The 7500-nt window shown below is 53.4% G+C and overlaps 1 protein-coding gene across 1 annotated transcript in view; it reads right to left on the bottom strand.

The window, feature by feature from the left end:
• LOC113821708 (leucine-rich repeat-containing protein 1) overlaps positions 1-7500 on the bottom strand; it is a gene marked incomplete at its 3' end in the record, with an annotated part of 144205 nt that overhangs the window by 79310 nt on the left and 57395 nt on the right.

The raw sequence follows: 7500 nt of genomic DNA, 5'->3' as shown, positions 1-7500 counted from the left end.
GCAGTAAGCAGCCCTCCGATGGAAGTGTCCCTCCTCCGCTCCGACCACACGCGGCGGCACACTCATGGCCAGGAAGCGAAGCACACGGCTGATTGTGCGAATGAGTGAATGAGCGAGCAACCGAGAGCGTACGAGCAACCCTTCCAGTAAACGCACCCCCCCCCCCCCCCCCGCGCCTGCCTGCCCACCCGTCTGCTCGCTCGGCATCTCCTATTTGTCCGGCGGCAAGGTTGTCTGCGCCCGCCTCCCAAACAGCAGGTTCTGATCCAGTTGCCACCACCTCCCGCCGCGTCTCGAGGGGATCTGCTACAATCCTCGCCCATGACGCGCGCCCTCCTCACACCTTTCCCTCCATTCCTGCTGCTCACTCTCCAACTTCCCATCTGGATCCTTCTTTGTTATTATATCTTTTCTCCTTCTGTTCTTTGGCTTTCCCTTTACTCGCAATTCCTTTTATTCCTCTTCATCTTCCCGTCTTCTATTTCCTACTCTTCCAAACAGCCAATTCTCTTCCCTTCCTCTTCCGTTACTTTGTTTGTTTACCCCCAAGAACAAACATAAAAGTGAGCAATAAAAAAGGCTCATAAAAAAGATGGACCACGAGAGAGGGAGGGAGAGGCTGGAGAGAGGGAGAGGAGGGGAGGCTGGAGAGAGGGAGGGGAGGGAGAAAGAAGAGAGAGGGAGAGGAGGGGAGGGAAAAAGAAGAGAGAGGGAGAGGAGGGGAGGCTGGAGAGAGGGAGGGGAGGGAGAAAGAAGAGAGAGGGAGAGGAGGGGAGGCTGGAGAGAGGCAGGGGAGGGAGAAAGAAGAGAGAGGGAGAGGAGGGGAGGCTGGAGAGAGGGAGGGAGGGAGAAAGTAGAGAGAGGGAGAGAGGGAGAGGAGGGGAGGCTGGAGAGAGGGAGGGAGGGAGAAAGAAGAGAGAGGGAGAGGAGGGGAGGCTGAAGAGAGGGAGGGAGGGAGAAAGAAGAGAGAGGGAGAGGAGGGGAGGCTGGAGAGAGGGAGGGAAGGGAGAAAGAAGAGAGAGGGAGAGGAGGGGAGGTTGGAGAGAGGGAGGGAGGGAGAAAGAAGAGAGAGGGAGAGGAGGGGAGGCTGGAGAGAGGGAGGGAAGGGAGAAAGAAGAGAGAGGGAGGGGAGGGGAGGTTGGAGAGAGGGAGGGAAGAGAGAAAGAAGAGAGAGGGAGAGGAGGGGAGGTTGGAGAGAGGGAGGGGAGGGAGAAAGAAGAGAGAGGGAGAGGGGGGGAGGCTGGAGAGAGGGAGGACGGGGCTGGGAGTGACACGAAGTAAACCAACAGACGAGACGAAAGAAGAGAAGAAAGCCAGAAGTGAGGAAGAGGAGGAACGAGATCACGGCGAGGGACCGGGGCGCAAAACGCACAAGATACAAACGAAGAGCCAAGCGAACGATGGAGAAAGGTGTAAACGAGAGAGGAAGAGACCCAGGCGGGCAGGGGGCGAGGGGGTGGGGGAGGCGGGGGAGGGGGTGTCAACAAGGCACAAGAGGCACATAATAAGGCGCTCGAGACGGACTCCCTCCTTCACCGCGGAGAAGCGACTATTATTACTTAGTATCCTCACGCGGGTACGTGCGAGTGTGCGTGTGCATGTGTGAGTCTGCGTGCGTGAGTGAGTGTGCATGTGTGTGTGAGTCTGCGTGGGTGAATGAGTGAGTGGAAGTGAGTGAGTGAGTACGTGTGCAAGCAAGCGCGATGTATATGTGTGTATGAATGTGTGAAGTGTACATGCGCGTATACGAAGTTTACATGTGTGTGTGTGTGGCGTATATGTATATGCGTGATGTGTATAAGTGTATGTGTGAGGAGTACACGAGTATGTGTAAGGTGTACATGTTTATGTGTGAGGTGTATATGTGTATGTGTGAGGTGTACATGTGTATGTGTAAGGTGTACATGTTTATGTGTGAGGTGTATATGTGCATGTGTGACGTGTACATGTGTATGTGTGAGGTATACATGTGTATGTGTGAGGTGTACATGTGTATGTGTAAGGTGTACATGTGTATGTGTAAGGTGTACATGTTTATGTGTGACGTGTACATGTGTATGTGTGAGGTGTACATGTGTATGTGTGAGGTGTACATGAGTGTGCGTTTTATTTCGAGTGAAAAGCGTGGGCAGTGAGAGCCGCGCTGCCTCTCTTCGCCGCCGCTGTTGATGGCGGTGGCGCTAATGGCCCTTGTGATTGGGGTTTAGTGACACGCGTAAGAGCTATAATTGCAACAGATAAACCTCTTTCAGACTGATGATCATGAAGACGATTACGATGAAGACGATGATGATGACCATGGTGATGATGATGATGATGGTGGTGGTGATAATGACGACGATGATGGCCGTGGTGGTGATGCCGATGGTGATGACCATGGTGGTGATAATGACGACGACGATGATGACGATGGTGATGTCCATAATGATGATGAATGATGACATGATGACAACGCCGACGACACTGATAGTAATACCAGATGACATCAAAGAACAAGACACCGCTGACCCTTTGCGATGACGACACGCGCCCGACCAGCCAGCCAGCCAGCCACCGTGATCTGATTCGAGAGTCTGTCGGTCGCAGCGCGGCCCCCGAGAGATACTCCAGTCTCCTTTCCTAGACTCCCGTCAGTCTAGGAAACAACTCCGTAATATCAGAATCGGGGCCAAAGAGATAAGTATTTATATGGCAACTCCAGCTTGCAGCTTTAGACAATGTCGTGATGGGACAATTTCGTTTTCTGTATCCACGAGTTGGCAAAATGAGCTCTTTTGTTATCACTACCTTGCTGCTGCTATTATCATGACAATTGGTGTTGCTACTATTTTTACGATCATTATTATTACTATGACATTATCGTTATTATTAATATCATTATCATTCTTATCATTATCATCATTATTATTGTTATTGCTGTTACTGTTACCATCACTATCATTATTACCCTTATCGTTACCATTATCATTATTATTACTATAATTCCCATAATCATCAATATCATCATCATCATTATCGCCATCGTTATCGTTATCATCAACTATTACTATCGTTCCCAGCATCATTATTATCATCAGCATCAGCATCTCATCCTCATTATCATCACCACCACCACCATCATCATCATCCTCATTGTCTGCATCCTTACTACCCCAACCACCCGCCCAGTGCATCAGTAGCAGCAACAACAGTAACAAAAAAAAACACACACACACCACAGCGTCACCAACAAAACAACGGCAGCATGGCACACGAGGCAACAATGACAGGCAGCGGCTGGGTGTGGCAAGTGTCAACCCCCAGCAGGAAAGGGGAGAGGGGAGAGGGGAGAGGGGAGAGGGGAGAGGGGTGAGGGGGAGGGGCGCAATCCCAAGCTGACAGGCGTGCGGGACACGATTGCACTACATCAACTGCTAAAGTGAGTATATAATGCTGACGGGCGAAAGGGGGGGAGGAGGGGGGAGGGAGAGTAGGAGAAGAGAAGGTGGGAACGGGGAGGGGAGAAGCGAAGGGTTAGTGAAGAGAAGGTGAACGGAAGAGGAGGAGGGGCAGAGGAAGAGAAAAGGAGGGGATAGATTCCGTGGCTCAACGTGGGCTCGCAAAGTGAAGCCACCTGTATCACTGTCCACATGGGCAGCCGCATCAAAACTAAATTTGTCTGCGTCTACGTCTCTGCCTATGTGGTAGTGTGTATCTCTCTCTCTCTCTCTCTCTCTCTCTCTCTCTCTCTCTCTCTCTCTCTCTCTCTCTCTCTCTCTCTCTCTCTCTCTCTCTCTCTCTCTCTCCCTCCCTCCCTCTCCCTCTCCTCCCTCCCTCCCTCTTCCTCCCTCCTCTTCCTCTCCCTCCCTCTTCCTCTCCCTCCCTCTTCCTCCTCCCTCCCTCTTCCTCTCCCTCCTCTTCCTCTCCCTCCCTCTTCCTCTCCCTCCCTCTTCCTCTCCCTCCCTCTTCCTCTCCCTCCCTCTTCCTCTCCCTCCCTCTTCCTCTCCTCACTCTTCCTCTCCCTCACTCTTCCTCTCCCTCACTCTTCCTCTCCCTCACTCTTCCTCTCTCCTCACTCTTCCTCTCCCTCACTCTTCCTCTCCCTCACTCTTCCTCCTCCCTCACTCTTCCTCTCCCTCACTCTTCCTCTCCCTCACTCTTCCTCTCCCTCACTCTTCCTCTCCCTCACTCTTCCTCTCCCTCACTCTTCCTCTCCCTCACTCTTCCTCTCCCTCACTCTTCCTCTCCCTCACTCTTCCTCTCCTCACTCTTCCTCTCCCTCACTCTTCCTCTCCCTCACTCTTCCTCTCCCTCACTCTTCCTCTCCCTCACTCTTCCTCTCCCTCACTCTTCCTCTCCCTCACTCTTCCTCTCCCTCACTCTTCCTCTCCCTCACTCTTCCTGCTTCCTCTCCCTTCCTCTCCCTCAATCTTCCTCTCCCTCTCTCCCTCAATCTTCCTCTCCCTCTCTCCCTCAATCTTCCTCTCCCTCTCTCCCTCCCTCTTCCTCTCTCCCTCAATCTTCCTCTCCCTCTCTCCCTCAATCTTCCTCTCCCTCTCTCCCTCAATCTTCCTCTCCCTCTCTCCCTCCCTCTTCCTCTCCCTCTCTCTCCCTCAATCTTCCTCTCCCTCTCTCCCTCAATCTTCCTCTCCTCTCCCTCTTCCTCTCCCTCTCTCCCTCCCTCTTCCTCTCCTCTCCCTCTCTTCCTCTCCCTCTCTCCTCTCCCTCTCTCCCTCCTCTCTTCCTCCTTCCTCTCCCTCCTCTTCCTCTCCCTCCCTCTTCCTCTCCCTCTCTCCCTCCCTCTCTCTCCCTCCCTCTTCCTCTCCCTCTCTCCCTCCCTCTTCCTCTCCCTCTTCCTCTCCCTCTCTCCCTCCCTCTTCCTCTCCCTCTCCTCCCTCCCTCTTCCTCTTCCTCTCCCTCCTCTTCCTCTCCCTCTCTCCCTCCCTCTTCTTCTCCTCCCTCTCTCCCTCCCTCTTCCTCTCCTTCTCTCCCTTCCTCTCCGTCTCTCCCTTCCTCTCCGTCTCTCCCTCCCTCTTCCTCTCCGTCTCTCTCTCTTCCTCCCTCTTTCCTCCCTCTTCCTCTCCCTCTCTCCCTCCCTCTTCCTCTCTCTCTCTCCCTCCCTCTTCCTCTCCCTCTCTCCTTCTCCTTCTCTTCCTCTCCCTCTCTCCTTCTCCTTCTCTTCCTCTCCCTCTCTCCTTCTTCTTCTCTTCTTCTCCCTCCCTGCTTCTCCTTCTCTTCCTCTCCCTCTCTCCTTCTCCCTCTTACTCTCCCTTTCCTCTCTCCTCCTCTCCCTCCCTCCCTCTTCCTCTCCCTCCCTCTTCCTCTCCCTCTCTCTCCCTCCCTCTTCCTCTCCCTCCCTCTTCCTCTCCCTCTCTCCCTCCCTCTTCTTCTCCCTCTCTCCCTCCCTCTTCCTCTCCCTCCCTCTTCCTCTCCCTCTCTCCCTCCCTCTTCCTCTTCGTCTCTCCCTCTCCCTCTCTCTTCCTCTCAACCCCCCTTTCCCTCTCCCTCTCTCCCTCCCTTAGTCTCTCTCCCTCCCTCCCTTTCTCTCTCTCTCTCCCTCCCTTTCTCTCTCCACCTCTCCCTCCCTTTCTCTCTCCCTCTCTCCCTTCTCCCTCCCTCCCTCCCTCCCTCCCTCCCTGTGTGTGTGTGTGTGTGTGTGTGTGTGTGTGTGTGTGTGTGTGTGTGTGTGTGTGTGTGTGTGTGTGTGTGTGTGTGTGTGTGTGTGTGTGTGTGTGTGGGCGCGCGTGCGTGTGCGTGTGCGTGTGCGTGTGCGTGTGCGTGTGTGTGTGTGTGCGCGCGCGCGCGTGTCTGTCTTTCACTCCGTCTGCCAATGTCTGTTTGTGTTTGTCTCTTTATCTGTATCTGCTTGTGTCTGTACCTTTCTCTCACTCACTTTCCTTAACTCTCTCTCCATGCAACACTCCCTCACTGTCTCTCTCCCTCCGATCCTTCCTTCCTTCCTCGTTCCCTCCCTTCGTTCTTTCTTTCTTTCTTTTTTCCTTAATTCATTCCTCCCTCTCTTCACGCCAACAGTTGAATTTGTAAACTTGCAAGAGACAAGCAATGAAGATGGAATAAGGCTAAGAATAAGAATAATTTCACAAAAACGACATAACAGACGTGTCTAGATGCTTCGTCTTCATCATAAGACACAACACCGAAACGCGTCAGTTTAACAAACTGAATATTCTAAATACAAATAAATGAAAAAATAAAGAAAAATGACAACAGAGCACACTAGAACAAAAACAGGGTTAGGAAAGTATGGAAGGAAAGGAAAGGAAGGGAAAGGACGAGACAGCCGGCTTCCCTATTTCCCTAAACCTCAAAAGGTTAAAATGCCACGAACCTGGGGGAGGAGGGGGAAAGGTTCTGACATTTGCACTTACGAAATAAAGTTTTAATTTCTCTTCACCTTACCTACTCTCTCCCCTTCCACTCTCTACCATCTCCCTCCTTCATCATGTTCGACCTCCTCCTCCTCCCTCTCCCCCACCCTTCCCCGATGCCAAAGCGAATAACAGCAACAATACGAACGAAAACAAATCAGTGAAGCGAGCCCGGAGCTAAGCAACAAAAAAATGCACGGAAACCCTTGGCGTCAGCCAGGGCCGGAGGAGGGGCTTCGGGCTCGCTCCTTACTCAGCCGAGGGGGGGGGGAGAGGGAGGGGGAGGAGGAGAGGGAGGGGGAGGTTGAGAAGGAGGGAGAAAGGAATGGGAGAGAGGGGGGAAGGGGGGGGGAGTTGGCGAGGGAGAGAGAGGGGAATAGGAGGGTGAAGAAGATGAGGGAGAGGGGAAGGGATTTGAAGTGGAGGGGAAGGGATCTGATGTGGAGGGAGAGGGAGAGGGGAATGGAGGGTGAGGTGGAGAGGGAGGAAGAGGGGAAAGGGGTGGTGAGGTGGAGAGGTAGGGAGAAGGGAAGGGGGGGCACAAGAGTTATGATTCAACGGCTTCTAAATAATCCCATAATTCCTTACTCACTGTTCGGGGGAAATGCTACTCACACTGGGCTGTCGCTCTTGTCAGAGTTGCTGTGGAAAGGCTTTGTTCGCGGACACTGCCTGGCCGCAGACATCGCTTTGCAATAAGAGTGCATTTATAAAATAGCCATACATGTGCGTATGTATTTTCGTGTGTACGTGCACGTACACGTGTAACGCGCGCGCACAAGTGCGAGCGCGTGCGTGACGTGCGTGTGTGTGTATCTGTGTGTCCGTCCGTGTGTGTGTGCGTGTGTGCGTGTGTGTGCATGAATCAGTGCCCTGTGTGCGTCCTCGAAAACGGAGACCTCAAATCAAACGCTCTCCTTGCCCATCTTCCGCCCTAATTCCTTAAAAAAGGATGAAGCCCTAGATACCTCCCCTCCCCCTCCCCCTCCTGGACAAACACACAAATCCCCCCCCCCCCCGTGCATGCCGTCCGGAACCCCCCCGACTGCGCGGACACAGCGACGCAGCGGCGGCGTGAATGGGCTTCCGAGACGCACCTTCCCGGCCAAACACAAGGCCGAGTGAAGACAGC

The sequence above is a fragment of the Penaeus vannamei genome, chromosome 28 (genome assembly GCF_042767895.1).
Source record: "Penaeus vannamei isolate JL-2024 chromosome 28, ASM4276789v1, whole genome shotgun sequence".
NCBI lineage: Eukaryota > Metazoa > Arthropoda > Malacostraca > Decapoda > Penaeidae > Penaeus > Penaeus vannamei.
Note: the sequence above shows the minus strand (reverse complement) of the source record. Positions and strands in the feature narration are given on the sequence as shown.